The sequence below is a fragment of the Helicoverpa armigera genome, chromosome 22 (assembly GCF_030705265.1).
Source record: "Helicoverpa armigera isolate CAAS_96S chromosome 22, ASM3070526v1, whole genome shotgun sequence".
Taxonomy (NCBI): Eukaryota; Metazoa; Arthropoda; class Insecta; order Lepidoptera; family Noctuidae; genus Helicoverpa; species Helicoverpa armigera.
Window position 1 is genome coordinate 3,138,913 of NC_087141.1, and position 19,840 is coordinate 3,158,752.

General features: G+C 35.9%; 1 protein-coding gene across 2 annotated transcripts in view; it reads left to right on the top strand.

Moving 5' to 3' along the window:
- Positions 1 to 19,840, top strand: part of Flo2 (Flotillin 2) — a 248,356-nt gene that overhangs the window by 127,883 nt on the left and 100,633 nt on the right. The gene's annotated exons all lie outside the window — the stretch shown is intronic.

Below are 19,840 nucleotides of genomic sequence, written 5' to 3' on the forward strand. Positions count from 1 at the left end.
GAAAAATTAAGTTAATTTGTAGTGTGTCGTAAATGGACTGCTTATTGAGTAGTTGACTTTTTTTTCGCAGTTAGCTCCTGTTTACCCGACTGCCAAAGAAGGAGGGTAATGTTTTTCGAGTGTATGTAAGTATGTATGTATGTATGTATGTCTGTTCCTTTGTGACCTCCTGTAGCCTAAACGGCTTGATGGATTTTGATGTATGAGGTATCGTTAGATTTGTCTTGATTACGGGAGTGTCATAGGATACATTTTATCCTAAATTTCCCTTTAAAAAAATATGTATGCGGTATCATTAGATTCATTTCAATCACGGGAGTAATTAATATAGGATACGTTTTTTCTCAAAATTCCCACGGGAACATGTTAATTCTGCGTCAACGCAAAGCAACTCATGCGTTAGCAAGCAAAAAGCGATTCTTTTGGCGATACAATCACGTCGTCTTGATCAAATGCATGAACGTCGTCTTGATCGTCTTGAACGTCGCATTGGCGGTAAATTTATGTTGCGGAGTAACATCACTCGTAATCTAAAGCCAAATGTCGTCGAAATAATTTAAAATGGTACTTACATATACATAGTCTTCTACATCTACAACATTTTCGTTAAATAAAAACAGCTAAAAAGTTATAAATAAAAGAATTATTATTAAAAAAACAAAATACCCGACTGCACACTAAAAAAAGAGTAAAACAAGCCCCACAATAATATTGATCAATACAACTTTACTGAATATAATTTATAAATATTGATGGAAAGCATCGCAGGCGGGGACCACCTTGACCGCCACCAACGAAAATTCTGCTAAATGGTGCACAACCGAAATGACTATAAATAAGCCTCTGTTGGTCCCCGCCTGCGATGCTTTCCATCAATATTTATAAATTATATTCAGTAAAGTTGTATTGATCAATATTATTGTGGGGCTTGTTTTACTCTTTTTTTAGTGTGCAGTCGGGTATTTTGTTTTTTTAATAATAATTCTTTTTTACGTAAGTATCAGGATATAAATATCAGGTTAATTTTATCTATTGTAACTTGGAGTTAATAAATCTATGGGGGTGCGGAGTTGTTTAAAAGATTTACCACCATTTGGGAGGGGGCATTTGATGATTTCCCACCAAAAAATTAAATAAATGTGTTTTGTTCGTTTTGAATATTTTTTTGCCTCTTTTTACACGAATTATGCGTCTTCGTTATGAACATAACTGACAATTCGATTACGTTCCTATCACCCATGAATCTCTTGAATGCACCTCATCGGCACAACGCAATTGCCTTATGTAATCATAATGACATGACATTGCCACGAAGCTATGGACATATGGCACGGAATAAGGAAAGATGAGCAGAGACATAATGTAGGTAGGTCAAGCACCTTCTTTTAGGTCAAACGCGTGAACATGACCAAAACAATCAAGTATGAGTAAACTAACGTGGCCTTCGTGTTCTTTGAGACATCTGTCAACGATATTTGGTATTACAATCATTGATTTGGTACAAAAGAAGGCGTATAGGGGCGAAAACAGTAACGTTCTTCGTTCCCCACTCACCCGCATTTTGGCGCGCTACTTTCTTAGGCGATTCTCCGTTATGGCATCTCCGCTAGTCATTTGGTTCTCCATGCCATATGGTAACGACGCCTCTTATGACCGTCAGTTCATTTAATTAGAACCAGTGCATCAATAAATCATATCAACAATAAAATATATAATGATTTCCGTAATCATTATGTCAGTTTACGTAAGTATATAGTAATCGTTGCAATATGAACTGTTTCTAATAATATTTTTCTTGTTAAAAGCTGTCGACAAGGATAAGTCTGCACAAGTTTATTTTTGAAATTATTAATTGAATGATGCAGCTGTATCTAAATGTCAAGAATTGAAGGTTTTATTCTTAGTAATTGGAAGAATATTTGCGGTTGATAAGTTCATTATTTTTATATTTCATTGAATTTATTATTTTTCTGAGAGCTTGAAGATTTTGTGATCGAAACTTTTAAAAAAGATTTAGGACCTAACGTAACCTGTGCCTGTGTGTGTGTGTAAATCTCCATTATTATTTCAAATAATGGAGATTTAGATAATTGTCAGGTACCTATAGTTAATAAGTAAAAAAAGGTGCACGTAAGAGGTATTTGCTAAGAAAGCCTAGTAGACGTTAATAATAAAATAATGCAAATTGTTATTGTATTGCATATTGTTATTCAATCTATTGCGCTCAAACAAATGACCCAAACGCTTGGTTTTGTAAATATTTAAATCCACACTATTTTTAATACATAACTTGTCTAATTCGCTCATTTATTCAGAATTAACAGAAACTGACATAATATGAAATTGAAATAATTTGGCAACAAGCATTAAATGTATCACTATACATTGCAAAGTTTTGAATAATTTACATTACATACATATACGTAGTCTTGTTAGATTTTTTTTTTTTTTTTTTTATTATTTATTATTCAAAATATCAGATTTACAATTTGGTTACATAACAGTAAATATACCGACACAAACCATCGCGGGTTTAACAGTGGTATGTCAGCCACGGCAACTCGGTGACACATTTATACATAGGTATACATTATATATACATAAGGAGTTACTTTCTAGATCTCACTGCAGTCTAGAAAGTACTTCTTTAGTATCTTTTGACAGTTTTTAGGATTTATTTTACTGCAGAGTTCAATGGGCAGGTCATTTAAATATGATGGTAGCATACATTCCCACGTCCTTGCTCCATAGATATTATTAGATTTAGGTATGATAAATGTAGGTAAATATGTTAAACAACGCAACGACTTTAGCCTTTCGTATTTACGGATATTGAGAATATTGTGACAATTTTCACTTATAACGCGTAAACGTACCTTATCAAATACATTAACAATTTGACAGTGCTTAAATAAACCCGAGTCATCATCTTGGAATTGCTGTTTTATTTTTTTGGGTACTATCGTTTTAAAATGCGTAACTGTAACTTGTAAATGTCTTCAATATAAGTCTTGTATGTTCGTCCGTAGCTACTTAGGCCGTAATCAATTACGGAATCAGCCAATGCCAAGTACAATGTTCTAAGTATTTTATATGGTAGTTTATACTTAAGTATCGATAGTTTTGCTATTATAGACCTGAGTTTATTGCATACATGATCGATGTGCGGCCTCCAGTGGAAGTTACTATCTATTATCAGACCAAGGTACATATGCTGAGTCACTAGCTCCAATGAGGAGCAACTACACGCTTTGACCGGTCGGTGAAGACACAGGTGCTCATGAGCAACGACAGAAGGCACACAAGACGCTGTCAGGTAAGGTGAGTGTATGTAAATTAACTTAGTTTTTTTTGTATTAATTACAAGACCAACGTCATGGGCCCACTTGCATAAGAGGTCGAAGTTACACTGCATCACTCTCTGCGCCTCACGTATGTCTTTATGTGCAGCAACCAAACATGTGTCGTCAGCAAATTGGTACACGGAGCCTTCTGTGAAAATGTTACACATGTCGTTCACGTACAGTAAGTATTCAGTTGGCCCGATAATTGAACCTTGTGCTGTGCCTTTATCAGTTGAGACCATGCTACTTAACGAACCCGCGACACACACCGACGTGTAGCGGTTCTTGTGGTAGTTTTTGAACCAATCTAATAATGGACCCCGTATACCATTTTGCTCTAATTTATTAAATAGTGTATTATATTCCAAACAATCGAAAGCTTTACTAAAGTCAATGAGGACAACAAGTACATGTTCGCGATTGTTCAGGCACTTGTTGACCCCATTACTAAAATTAGATAATAATTGTGAGGTATTTTTATTTTTTTGAAATCCGTATTGTTTATCATTAATAACATTATTTTTTGTCAAGTAATTGTTAATTTCTAGTCCGAGATACCTCTCAATTATCTTATCGATACATGATAAAATAGTAATAGGCCTGTAGTTGTTTACATCTTTGTACGAACCATTCTTATGGATAGGTCTTACTATACCAATCTTTAATTGATCAGGGTACGAGGACGTGGCAATGCATCTGTTAATTAGGTGCGTTATAACGGGGGTAATTTTTTCATGAATATATTTTAAATCTTTGACGCGGATGCCATCGAAACCTGGACATTTCCTCTCATTGAGGTGTTTTATAATAAAAGATACAACCTCCTCTTTGGCCTTCTGTAGTCTCATTGATAAGTGACATTTATTAATATAGCAATTATCGTCTAAAATAGGTGTGTTACACTGAAATTTGCATGTATTTTGACATTATTTCTGAATTCAGAGGCGAATTTATTGGATACAACATTTGGCAATAATTTAAAGTGTTTTATAATTATTTCATCTATAGATTTATTTATTTTTCCACAAAGGGTATTAATAGTTGCCCAAATTTTTTTAGAATTATGAAAATTTGATTTTACCTCTTTCATAAAGTAATTATTTCTTACATTATTAATATGTTTATTTGTTTTATTTCTGTACTTATTATATAATAGTCTGTTTGCCAGATTACTTTTATCTTTAAGCCAGATATCTAATAATTGATCTCTTTTTCACACATTTTTCTATTCTGGTACTTTTCCATATACAAGTTTGTCTTTTACTAGTTTTAATTTTTATATTATACTTGCATTTCTCGTACACATCAGAAAATTTATCCAAGATAAAACATAAAATATCTTTAGGGTTGTCGTAATCCAAGGCCACACTCAATTAATATTAATCAATTCATTTTGTAGCTTACAATTATCTAATTTACTAATGGTTTTGTATTGAGTGGCTTTGTTTACATACGTATTGTCGACTAGCGCGCAACCGGTTATGAAGTGGTCGGCTAAGGCATTTTTTATAACAGCTGTTTGTGCAGTGCGACAGTCGACACTACGTATAAAAATATGATCAATACATGATTTTGTTATGCACTCACCTCGCTTATCTATTCGGGTAAACTGGTTTATTCCACATTCTAGACCCAATTCACAGAGTGTGTTTAAATAATGATTTGTTATCGAAGATTTTTGTTTCAAATCGATGTTCATGTCACCTACCAGGATGAAATTATTTTTTTGCGAATATTTGTTTATTAGCCTACCTAACTCTTCGATGAACAGTCTCTTATTTGTATCAGGAGGTCTATACACAACACACAAACCAACAGTTGCACCATAGTCCGTTTTTAGCTCGCCGTTTATAGACTCGAAGTTTAGTGTACGCGAAGGTAGTCTGGTGAAGCAAATGCTCTTGTGCACATACACGATGACACCGCCTCCCTTCCTATTATCACGCAGCTGAGTCTCCATGTCGTAGTTGTCGAGCTCAAACAATGATTTCGTCCAATCAGAGATGTTTGCCTCGGTGATAATGACCAGGTGAATAGTCTGAGGGCAGTTCGTAACGACGTATTCGAGTTGAGAGAAATTCTTCAACATCGATCTGATATTTACGTGAAGCATTGTTATTGAGTTATATGTATATGGTATATCTTCTGTGAATTCATTCCAATGTTTGTATGTATTTTCAAGTAATGTATTATCTAGAGTGTCATCCATTTAAGGTGTTATTTAATTGGCAGGGGGTAGATAATGTGATGAGGAACATCTTCAAGTTTCTTGATTATTTTTAAAATCGGAGACAAGTTTATGTATGTCCTTCTCCGATCGAATGTTATATGTTTTCCCCTTTTCGTGCCTTTTGACTAAAATGTGACCATTTTTACACCAAACGAATTTACATATGTTTGTTGTTTTTAGAGCATTCTTAGTTGCCCAAAGTAGGTAGGCCGTGGTGGGTGATAGACTTTCTCTTAGATATATTTTAGTATCCTCACCGCTACCTAAATCCTTTCCAGAGATGGTGTGAGTCTTAGCGACTTGCAGCCATGAATCCCGACGGCCTTCCTTAAGGGTCACGACAATTGGTGGGGAGTTTCCTTGTTTGGCTTCAGGTCGGTTACTTTTCTTGCGATAAGTGCAGACGACATCCTCCGCTTTTAAATTCAGTTTAATACATAAGTTCTTCACCATGCCATCCACATCCTCTGTTTCCTCAACACCACAAATATCAATATTGTTGGCTAGTTGGCTTTGTTCAAATGCGTTAAGTTTTGTTCCACTACCTCGTATTTAAGTTCGAGGTTTTTATATTTATGTTTTAGCTCCATGTTCTGGTTATCGAATAATTTTATTTTATTTTCAAATCCATTTATCTTTAATTCGTACTCATCGATTTTGTCCGAGTAGAACTGTAGGGTACTTTGCAGTTCTTCTTTAATTATGTCCCGTACCTCTCGCCGTATATCGCTAAGGATGCGTTGGGTTATGTTATTATCCATGAGGTTCTCCGTATCTGTGATGTCTTCGTCATCAACGTCGGGCAGGATGCAGGATAGACGTTTGGGTTTGCCGTTACCCATACACGGTCGACATTTCCAATCGACAGCGTCCGTTGAATACAGTACGTTTAATTGATCTGCAGTTATTGACGCACATGATGCATGAAACCATTTACTGCACTTTGAACACTGTATACCAGGATTTTTTTTCGTCACCATTTTTCCGCACTTAGCACATTTCACCATGTTTATAGATCGATGGGACGTGCAAGTTGTTTACGAGTAAAAAGTTGGAAGCGTACGCGCACGTAAATGAGCGATAGATAGTAGATACACGTCTAATTGCTTCCGCACCGAGTGCGCGACTGCAGCTAAGCAGTTATTCAGAGAATAATTAGGATTAATTAAGCAATTAATGAGATTTAAAAGCATTCAATTGAATAGAGATCTAATTAGGTAGCAAGCGAGTCTAGAAAAGATTTAATGCCTAGCTCGCTCTAGAATATAGTCTTAGTCTTACAATACTTAAGACTGAAAGCTGACAAATGATGATGATCGTTTTGAAATGCGCAATAATTTTAAATTGCCTTTGCTATTTTAGACATTTTGTTTTAATCAAATATTTGGGATTTCATCCTTTTACTCGGTGTATATATTTATTTCAGAGACTAACAGGTACCATTTAATTTGACCTAAAAGATTTTCATTTGGAAATATATTAGCAACCGACTAATCTCAACACCGTCACGGCTAACATTTTGACGGTCTTCCACCGGCTCGTCTGCACTAACAATCTGCCTAGATAATGAATAATAAGTAGAACCTCCTTTGCCTTCGCCAAGCCATTCAAAATACATTACCACAAACTAGAAGCTCTATCAAGCATAGTAAATAGAGATAGTGAACTACTACATAAACAACATTGTTAGTGTAAACTACACTGAGCGTGCTATCGGCCTATAATGGCGTATATCTTTATATTTCCTGCAATAACTGGGGGCGAATAGAAAGTGCAATATATAATTTGTTTGAAATTCATCTTGATATGCGTACAAGTCTTAGAACGTCTAACGAAACGGACCCGACAAGTTGCTAAAATGGCTGCCTATTTGCACGCAGGAGGCAAGGGAAGGTACAAATAATGATAGTTGACCTATCATTATCTTTTTCTTTTTTTATCACGATTTTACGTTTTATTCGTTTCAGCGCCACTGTATTTTTTAAGCGCACCTCAAAACGGCGGCACTTCGAGAATTGCCTCCAATTTTTCACACTAGACACATGTATAAACTTGATGCACATACATTCTCATAATTATGTGTATCAGAGGCATTTTGAACCATTGGCGGAGGGTTTGGTATGGCATTGGCTTCTCCAGTTAGTTCAATTGTCCAAGTTACGTTTACATGAGGAGATAAGTATCGTTAGTGTAACGCATTGCGTGAGTATAGCGTGTCATGTCCAATGATATTATATATATGGTCATGTCACGGTCCTCTACATAGCTAATTGAATGTCTGTCTAGTTTGTAATCAAATGATAGTGGCTTACACTGGCCGGTAAGGAAATATGGGCAAGTACAATAAAGTAAATTGTTCGAGTTTTGAATTGAATTAGTTTGGATTTGATATTATTTAATTTGTTTGGAAGTGTGTGAATGTGTGATGAAACCATCGGATGAAACCCAGTAGTAGCAGTTGAACTTTTTCTCCCTCTTTACCTATCTGTAAAATGTATCGAATTTTTGATGTTTTTGATGAGTAAAAGTTTTTTCTAATAATATGTGATTGATAACTGACTCAGATTATTCGGCCTTCAGTGTAGTTCGTTATAAAGTCTGGAGGCTATAAACTAATATCATGTGCAGTAGTTACGTTTATTATGCATTTAACTTCACATTTTTATAGATCGTTATTGACAAGAATAATTATAAAGAGTAACAAGTACAGACGGCAGCTCATCAATCTACCTCAATGTGTCACATTTCTTCAATAGATTTTGGACCTTATCACTGTAGTGGAAGGTTAATATTCGATTGTTAAGATTTTCGGGTAGGCTGCCTTGCTGGCCTGTATGTACCTGTGTGTTTTATTAGGCATATACCTAAGTCTGTAAGACTGATGTCACAAAATTGTGTTAGGAAAATAAACACGAAAAGAATAAGTAAAATATACCTAAAGCTAGAGGTACTTCTGCGCTCACCAACACGCATGCGCCGCGCTATGAGTATGGGCAAATTTCCTCAGCTTGGGGAGGCCATTGTCCAAGCAGTGGACGTTTTTAGACAGTGACGAAGAAACTGTACAAAAATCCATAGCATTTTAAACAAACGAAAGCGCAATGGATTCGAATATTATTATGCGTGTTATAAATAATAATAAATGTGACGTCAGAGATACGTTTTGCACCGATTTCTTATTCGTTATTCGATAACTTGTGGTTGAAACCATCAGAATATATTTGTGGCATATAGAATTTCATATATTCGTGAAGGTAATTTCTGCCCGGGTTGGATGAGATTAGAAACGTGGAAGTTGTTCTATGTATGACTTTTAACCTCGGCGTGTATTGATTTAGTTCCGTTCTTTTGTATTGTTTGTAGATTTTCTGTTGAATTTGCTTATTTTTGGATAAGATGAGGTATTTTAGTAGCCACCTCTACGAAGCTTTTGCTATTAAGAGAAGACCATTGTTAGTGCGATAATTAAGTCAATATTTTAGTTACTTAACTTTTATATACTTATATGTAGGATACCTCTGATAAACATGGCATGTGTAACGTTATTATGTGATAAAATAACCCTGAATAAAATCCAAGCATAAAAATCTGAAGTCCACATTGATTAGAAACTACACAAAATGAAAATGTCAGTAGATAATATCGTATTTTCGAAAACCAGTCGACGCGCTCCGACATCGACTCTTTGAAACATAATACCATTCTAATAAAACACCTTTATGTGCCATTAAATATTAAGTGCTGAATATATTTATAGAAATGTCTTAATAAAACCGCTGGTTATCCTTGCCTCTATTTTAATATGCACTGTCTTCTTCGAATGACGTTATCAGTATTTAAATTTCTTATGGATATAGAAATGAATAGAAACACTTTTGATTTGTGTATCCCGAAGATATGCGTGTACCCCAGTTATCGATACTAATAAGAAAGATTAAACGTTCTTGGATTGTACCCTAAAGGCTCCGAAACTTCTGACCCGATTTGAAAAATTCTTTCTCTGGTGGAAAGCTCTTCCCGAGTAACATACGCTACATTTTATTCTTGTACGGGCAGTAGTTCCTGTGGCACGCAGGTGATACCGCGGCGAAAATGCAAGTAACAGATATTTTAACGGAATATTTTTTCTCACGTCTCTAGGAAAAAACAGGAAGTTTATATTTGATCATGATACGGAAACTTGGCGCAAGCTAACGTTATGCTCAATGTTCAAACTGCTTTTCTCAAATGCTTGAGACATGTCGCTTAAAGCATTTTCACTTTCGCCAGCAGAAAGCGCACACCTTATTGTTGAATACGAAAATATTATCCAGCTAATAAACACCTATTTGTAGTAAAACTAGAGATAAGTTATAGGTAAGTATCACCCGTAAAATATGTCACCCATTGCGTGTCCCCGAGAAGTACATACCTGTATAGGTAGTAGGTAGGCCTTTGTTTTTTATTATTATAATAATTTACTAAAGATTAAAACTTAGATTGTGTCAGATGATAATACATCTGTCCTCCTAGAGTTAGTGTCTAGTTGTGTATGTCGGGATTTAATTTTTATAAAGTAAAAACTAAAAATGTTGATACTTAAATATGATGCCATTTGTATTAATTAGCAATTAATTTTAAACTTTTTAAAAATCTAAGATCTAAATTAAACTGAACTGGATTAATTACCTCTCAATGTACCAAATTAAGAAATATTATCAATTATTAAAATTATGTAACAAACAAATACAAAACGCGTCTAAACACGGAATAAGTCATTAGTTTACATAAACCACTTATCACAAAGTACTAATGTAATTACCATGGAGAACAAAATGACTAGCGGAGACACCATAACGCAATCTCTAGTAAGAAAGTAGCTCGCCAAAATGGGTGTTGGGGGACGATTAACGTTACTAACTCCGCCACCATACACTTTCCTTAGAATTCGACCACTGTTTTCAAAACAAAATCACAAATCAATCAAGACCAATCTTTGATAGATTGGTCGTGATTTGACAAGAAACTGATCGTTTGGATCACGCCTACAAAAGGCACCTGACCTACCATCCTAATGGTATCTCCGCTATCTTTCCTTCCTCCGTGGTAATTACGAAACATCATCTGTATTTTTTACTCACGGAAATTCTTTTATCTCATGCCCTAATAAATACTTTAATATCAGGTTCTTTTTACTTGGAACTACGCTTTGTACTACACGGCATTATATTAATTAACATCCACTGTTATTAGTCTCGATGGTACCTGATAAGCGCCAAATAATTAAGATATTACATGGAACGCATTCATTGGAACTCAATAGGAATAGTACAGACGAACGACAATTACTTAATCTTTGGTTAATAAGTCTGATACTGACGATCTTGAAAAGTCCTCCTCCATAAATTGGTTACGGACTTGCTCCATTTGCATATCTGTTTGTATATTTTCGTATGGACGTCAAAATCCTAGAACAGTATTAGTTATACAATAAGTAGTGACTAAAGTGACAAGCTGACTGAAGGTAATTGCTGCTAAAACAAAATCGTCATATTTCCCTAATGACTAATTAAGTAAATATTGTGATTAAGTATCTCTTCCATTAACATATTAGAATTGTCTCGTTTAACTAACATATTAACAACCAAATTTTCTTTATTTTCAGGTAATGCACCACAACTATTCATCCCAGTTCAACTTCAATTCGTCATAATGAGGCAGCACCTTGATGCACCAGCGCAAAATCTAGTCGCGACCGAGTGAAAGTAAAACTCGGCCGTTTGCCGCCACTGACAGAAATTCACTTAGAGTGGCGACCCCGGTGCTGCACATACTTCATACTAAAGTCAGAAGTATAGGTGGACTTTGGACTATCATTGCATAGCTTAGAAATCATCATAGTCTGTACTACTAGCGTGATTTTTGCATTAAGTTTTAAAGACTCATCATTACTTCGTCTAGCTAGCATCTGTATTTGCAATTTCATTGGTGTCACTTGACATCGAAATCATTGCAATGAGTGACAACGGCGTCGTGTCTAAAAAATTACCACTTTTTTATTTATTTTTAAGATACGAGAATATAAAGTAATTCAAAAATATTTAAATAGGCTATAAAATATAAAGTAATTCAAAAATATTTAAATAGGCTTTAAATTAAGTCATGAATTTGTTTAAATCGATTTCTAACTATCCAAAATTGGATCTTACGATCGTCTGTTTAAACGCCTATCGTGTCTCAAAGAACCGGGGTTGTCGCATCATGTAAAGTAGGCCTTCTAAATCTCTTTACACGTCACTTGCGTACGCGCATGTTCTAGAGAAATCTATTATGCCCGGTTTACACTTTGTTAAGTTAACACTGCAGGTGATTAGTGCAGGTGTTTAGTAATCAAGGTGTGAACGGAAGCGTAAAGTGATTAGTGTTAAGTGATACGTGCGATTAGTACTTATTGATTAGTGCGAGTGAATAGAATCAAGGTCTATTTTTGTTGTTAAGTGACTACCCCCTCTCAACTTTTCTACTACCCTCTCTCACAATTTGCCTGTACTAATCAGTGTGTAAATACGTGTGTGTTAAGTGCGCAGTGTCAAGTTCAAAGCGAAAATGAAGTGGACGGAACAACATACTTTATAATTCGCACAAGAATACATAAAGTTTGAATGCCTATACAATGTTAAGTGCGCAGAATTTAAAAACAAACAGTTGAGAGATGCGGCCCTATTGAAACTGAGTGAAGCGATGGGAATTCCCGATTTCAAAATTGAGTTCATTTTCTATATCAGATACCACAACAGATACAATCTCCTTAATTTATTTGTCTCAATATTAGGCGCTGTTCATCTTCCATTTCTAGAGACACTATGCACAACGCACAGTACCACTATGAGCTTCTTCCTAAACACTGTGTAAACGGAGATGGAAAAGACTACTTAACACTTGAGACTTATCGCGTAAAGTTAACGCTTAACACTTATCACTTCACACTTCGCAAAGTGTAAACCGGCCTTTACACAGCAAACACTTCCCCATTGCATAGTTATTAATCCAGCAACAAAGTTTATTAAATCCTTATAATTATGTATCCATACTTTAACGAGTTTACTCGTTTTACTATCGATTAACATAAAGATGTCTTCTGATAGGCCAATCTTAGTTCGGATAACGCGTTATCCAATTTGAAAGAAAGTTAAGCGATATTGTGGCGAAATTCGTTCGTAATTGAGATTCATTTTGTTTGTAAATACTGAATGTAGGTTAGTGTCTAAGGATGTGGGGTTTTTAATGTAATTGGTTAGTAGCCTCAAAATAAATATTGACAGCAGATTTTAATATCTGGTCTAAAAATATTGCCATCGTTAACATCTTCTTAATATTTGGCCTCAAACACACCATGACTATGAAAAACTTGCTACATCATAGGAAGTGTAATTAATTTGATCAACTGATTTATGCATCTCTATTTCATCTAAATGTATTAAAGTTATGTAACTGTACCTAATCTTATGACAAATATCCAATAATCGTAGGCCATAAATAAGAAAACGAGTTTTAAAAATAGAACGCATGCCATCAAACCTTCTTGCATTTTGCTAGTTTGATAGAGGCCGTATATCGATGACATCATTGGTCCAAAAAAAAAACTTTGGCGGTACTGCTGCATAAGCTTTTGTGTATTGCATGCAATCGTCAAATGACTCACCGTGGACTTTGTACCCTAAATGTTAGTAAGTAACACTTACCTATTTAGTTAATACTTCCTGCACGACCTAAGGTCATCTTGGAGCACAATTTGTATGCCGACGGTGAAGCTTCATTGTTGCATGAAGATTATTTCCGATTTGACTTGCATCTTTTTGGGTAACCACTGAGACTGCAGACTTTGGACATTCTGTTTCAAATTGGCGACAGAAAATTCTAGAACAGTACATAACATTAACTTAAATTCACCCGCATCAAGGCACTTTAAACAGGCAAGTACTCTGTTCGTTACAGAAAAGGAGCTTAAACTAAAATTTTGCATCACAAAAGCTAGTTCATTAGTGAAAGAAACGATATCCTTGAGACAACGCGAAACTTCTCTCTAGTTTACCATTTTGGGCTCATAATATGTATACCATATTACCAAAATCAGGGGATCTCCTCTTTCTCGAACTGTGTCGAACTTAAAGAAAGTTGCCTAAATCCAAACTTTAAGCGCCCAAACCGTTAAGTAGTTGAAGTGTAAGTGTGATTCTCACATAATGGGTATCACTTGCGTAACTGTCCTCATAACATTACCGGACATGCATGACGAGGCACAAAGCCGTGTTATTGTTTGGCAATTACGTAACTAAAGTGAGGCCAATGTGATGGTAATCTCATTTTATCGATGATTGGGGTATTATCGAATTACTGTTGTCAGCTGCTATGCGAAATGTGAGGATTTCCGAAATTGAAGTTGTGCAATCGTTGCGGATTTTTCTTAATGTGTTTGTTTACGAGGATGTGGTTCATCGATGTATTTTGTTTTGGTTCATAGAGAAACTAAACTAGTAAAAGTCATCGGTATATGTATAGTGTGTAGCTACATTTGAACTGTTTGTGAATTTAATCTAGCACTTTCTGTTTTGCAGAATTTGCCAACGTATTTGAAGCACCTTTTAGGAAAGAGTAGATGATACAAACGAACATAAATCTTATGTGTGTTTTGTACATGAGGGTTTTTGTGATAGACTTCATTATACGGATAAATGGTTGGTCGCGAATTCATTTGTTTTTCTGAACGCTGCATGATAATGGATGTCCACTTTATGCACATCTAATGGACTCATAATGAAGCTTGCTATAAGGGAACAATTTTTTGTACTTAATAAATCTTAGCCACAAGCATTATCTCCTACATAGCATTAACTCTTTCGAACACATTCTTAGGTTAAAGCAAAAAATAACTTTTCCTACTAGCCGTTTTCTCGCGGTTTCACCCGCGTCCCGTGGGAGCTACTGCCCGCACCGGGATAAAATATAGCCTATGTTACTCGCAGATAATATAGCTTTCTAATGGTGAAAGAATATTTAAAATCTGTCTGGTAGTTTTTGAGTTTATCCCTTACAACCAAACAAACAAAGTTTTCCTCTTTATAATATTAGTATAGATGTTATGGACCATGTGATTAATTCGGGCATTATAAATAATGCCCGAGCATTATGAATAATGTCTAGCTTTATCGGGCCACATGATTAATAACTATCTTAACTTCATTATTTATCACATTGCACGGGCATTATTATATTGCTACATGACAGTTGGGCAATTTGATAAAAAAACTATATTTTACGCGGTGATATTTTCATTTGACTTTTATTAAGAGAAGATATTAATTATGCCAAATAATAAGTCTAACCTCCCCACTCAGAGACATTTAATGATTACTTAAGTCACTCCTTAGTGACGGAATGTCATACAAATCCTTCACTAAGGAATGGCTTAAGTAACCATTAAATGTCTCTGAGTGGGGAGGTAATTGCTTAAACTTTAGTTTATTTTGTTTTGTAATAATAAGTCATCATCCTCCGAGCCTTTTCCCAACTATGTTGGGGTCGGCTTCCAGTCTAACCGGATTCAGCTGAGTACCAGTGCTTTACAAGAAGCAACTGCCTATCTGACCTCCTCAACCCAGCTACCCGGGAAACCCGATACTCTTTGGTTAGACTGGTGTCAGACTTACTGGCTTCTGACTACCCGTAACGACTGCCAAGGATGTTCAATGACAGCCGGGACCTACAGTTTAACGTGCCATCCGAAACACAGTCATTGGTGTCCAAGATATACTTAGAAAGTACATACAAACTTAGAAAAGTTGCATTGGTACTTTTTACTTTTGTAATAATAAGTAATTTCAACAAAGATTACTCTCGCTCAGTCGCTCCTCCTTCCTCTGTTAGACTATGCTGATGTCTGTTTCCTTGATGCGACTGAGGAGCTACTTGATAAACTCGAACGTCTGCAGAATTTGTGCATCCGCTTCATTTTTGGCCTCCGAAAGTACGATCATGTGTCGGAATTTCGGAACCAGTTGAAGTGGCTGCCTATTCGGCGGCGTAGAGACGCTCACGTTCTTTCTTTTCTTTACTCTGTTCTTCACAATCCTGTCACTCCAAGTTACCTTCGTGAACGCTTTGAGTTCCTCGTTCCCAGAGGCAAACCTTGTCGCTCTTCCTTATCTCTTCTGCTTCGTGTCCCATCCCACACTTCAAGTCGCTATGATGGATCATTCACTGTTCGTGCTGTTAGGCTGTGGAATACCCTTCCGCATTCTATACGCGAGAGCTCATCATTGGATATGTTTAAGAGACGAGTTAAGGAACATTATTTATCATTATGACCTGTGTATATATTTGTATATATTATATTGTATATATTTTATATAATTATAAAAGGTATATATTTAATTTATTAAGATATTATACATATATATTATTGTTATAAGTATAACGTTGCACATTCGCCCTACCCCATCAAATCACTCTTTCACTCTAAGGTTGGCTGTAAGAGAACCCAACACTGGGTTAAGCTCGCCGTTGTACATAATGTCTCCGTTTTCAGTGTGTCAAATGTATTTATGTGTGCAATAAAGAATAAAGTAAAGTAATTTCTATAAAACAAAGATTTGTTGTAAAATTATTGTTTTTTTAATAATATTTTTGTTATATTTTTAAAATGACTTTCTTTAACTTTTAAATGCAAAAACTAGTAAATTTTTAAGGCAGAAGTCCTTCATAATTAATCCAAATCATGAGGCTGATTATTTAAGTGGTTTGATATTTCATCATCTCAGGCATAGGATGTCCACTGCTGAACATAGGCCTCCCCCTTAGATCTCCACAGATACCTGTTGGAGGCGTTTATAAGGTCGTCTGTCCACCTCGTTGGTGGACGTCCTACGCTGCGCTTGCAAGTCCGTGGTCTCCACTCCAGCACTTTACGACCCCAACGGCCATCCGCTCTGCGAGCAATATGGCCAGCCCATTGCCACTTCAACTTGCTAATCCGGTGGGCTATATCGGTGACTTTAGTTCGTCTACGGATCTCCTCATTTCGGATTTGATCACATAGAGAAACAGCGAGCATAGCCCTCTCCATAGCTCGTTGAGCGACTTTGATCTTTGAGATGAGGCCGACAGTGAGAGACCACGTTTCGGTGCCGTAAGTCATCACTGGTAGCACACATTGGTTGAAGACTTTCGTCTTGAGGCGCATACGTCATGTCGGACGAAAAGACATTGCGTAGTTTCCCGAACTCTGTCCAGCCGAGTTGGATTCGGCGGTTGACTTCTTTCTCGAAGTTGGACCTGCCTAATTGGACTACTTGTCCTAGGATAGCGTTTGAACCTTAGTTTATTTTAAATTAAATGGCAATAACAATAAAAAAAATTGAAATTAAATATGTTTGTATTACTTTGCCCAAAAGGTCACGGGCAATATTATAGTGCCCGGTCAATTTGATTATTTAAATAAATATTATCAAATTGCACTCTCATATTGGGCATTTTTCATAATGACCGGGCATTATGTATACTGCCCAATTTATCACTTGGTCCATAACATAGACACACTTTTTCTGTCACCATGTATGAAAATTTAACTGCGGCAAAATTCACAGTAACAGTTGTTACCCGTAACATTATAACGTAGTCTAGTCTCTATAAAGTGTCACTCACTAAAAAATAACGGCGTATGGTGATAAATATGAATTTGACACACTAACTTACAGTCCACAAAATGGCCTACATGGCCTACTTTTAGTGTTTTCCTAGAGTTAAATGGTCTATCAGCGTCAATTGTAGTCATAACTTCAACAAAAGATCGAGTACTTTTTTATCTTACTTGCGCTACTTTCAGCCTGCATCTGATATACTCATTCTTAACTTTAGTCATTATAGTTACCTTCGCTAGATGGATCCACATCTAAACAATATCCAAAAATCATACAACGTCAACGTCTTCCATTTATCAATTGACATCAATATCAACATTCTCTTCTACGCTACATGCACTTTTTTTTATTATAGTCGGAAAACATACAGTATTTACAACTAACAAAAACAACAGATTATGCAACTATTAACCAATAACATGTTTTCGCATTTAGTTATTTATGAAGAGCATGCTTGAGGAAGAAAAGTAAATACAAAAGGAAATATTAAAAGTAAAATTACTAATGATGTAAAAAAAAAAAAAAGAAAACTTAACTTAAACATAAATACATTACTACACTGTAACAATAATAAGTCTTGCAGTACTAAATAGAACAGCTATCGAACCAATGTTTTGTCAGTAATCTATTGAATACACGAGGTTTAGTAACGAATAAGTCAAGTTCAGAAAAGTCGACCAGATTGTTGTAGAACTTTGCGCATCTTATAAAGAACGAATTCTGTCTGTAGTTAGTATAACAACGGGGAACGTTAAGAAGAAGGAAGGGTGTTCTAGAAGATCTAGTGGGGACGCGTAAGTTAATCTTTGAAAGAAGTTGCGGGGCATCGATATAGGACTGTGTTAACTTAACGAGAAAAGAGATATCCGATATATTCCTTCTCGCCTTGAGTGGTAGTAGATGGTATCTTTTGCATCTCAATTCATAATTATGGTCGCGCGTTTTACACTTATACTGCAGGAATCGAGTAAAGTTTCGCTGAACAGATTCCAGTCTTGAGATGTAGATGTCATACATGGGATTCCAGACCTGCGAACAGTACTCGAGTGAACTACGGACGAAGGAACAGTATAAAATTTTAATTATTTTGAGATCCCTAAACTGGGAACAAGACCTTTTTAAGAATCCCATGGCTTTGTTCGCTTTACTGACTATATGATCTACGTGCCTCTCATAGGTAAGTTTGGAATCATGTATCACACCTAAATCTCGAATGGAATCCACTCGTTTAAGCTGGCCGTTTTTTAGCGTATATGTGTAGGATACGATGTTGGGCTTGCGAGTAAATGTTATTGAATAACATTTCGACACGTTGAGTTCCAGATTATTGGACCGACAATAATTCTCAAGCCCAACGAGATCCTGTTGCAAGCAGTAGCAGTCTCCGAGGTTGTTTATGCATTTAAAGATCTTCATGTCGTCTGCGTAAAGTAGGAATAACGAATTTTGAAAGCATGTATGTATGTCGTTTATGAAGATATTAAAAAATAAGGGCCCAAGAAGTGATCCCTGGGGAACTCCTGAGGGGACTACATACCGCTTCGACACAGCGCCATTGACTACAACAGCTTGGGTACGATTCTTTACGTAAGATGTTATCCACCGGTATAAGTTACCATGAATGCCTGCATGAAAAATTTTTTGCAAAAGGATGGTATGGTCAATACGATCGAAACATTTACTATAATCAGTAAAAATACAATCTACCTGCCCCCCATGGTCCATACTTGCTGTAACGAAGTCGACAAAGGACAGAAGGTTAGTAGTTGTCGAGCGATTTTTAAGAAAGCCGTGTTGTTGGGGAATAAATGTCGAAGAAAAAGTGCTATAAACTTGCTTGTAGATGATTCGTTCAAGAATTTTACCAAACAGGCATAATTTGGAAATGGGTCTATAATTATCGATGGCACTCTTAATTCCACTTTTGTGAACCGGTGTTATGTAGGAGTACTTCCACATGCTGGGAAAAATTCCTTCAGTAACAGAACGCGTGAAAATAATCTTTAGAGGCTTAACTAAACCTTTGGCACACTTGACAATAAATAGCGGTGGTATGTTGTCGGGACCCGCGCCTTTAGTGAGGTCCAGAGATTCTAAAAGAATAAGCAGATGGTCAGAATTAATTTCAATCTCGCCTATGTTTAGTGCTGAGTCGGTAGGAGAAAAGGTACTTTGAGGAGCAGAATTTTGGTTAGAAGTAGGAAGGAAATTGGACTGAAAGTACGCTGCGAAAGCATAAGCATCAGCTTTCTTCTCATTCCTCTATTTCAATGTCCAACACTCTGGTTAATACAAGACAAAATACTTTACCTAGAATGATAAAGCAAACAAGAAAAGAAGCACCTTGACACCCTAATATTAGATTTACATAAAAATATTTTTTTCTGATGTACCTCGTGAATGTCCATATAAGGAAAATCGGTTGTATGTTAGTAGATCTATTGCTCAATCACTACGGTTAGATTTGCTCTGCTTAATATGTTAATCAGTACATTTTTTATTGCCCCAGTTCAATGTGGTGCAAACATGTCTACATTATTTTAATTTATGGCGCAAATGTTTTTGTGAAATATCTGTATTCTAATTAAGTA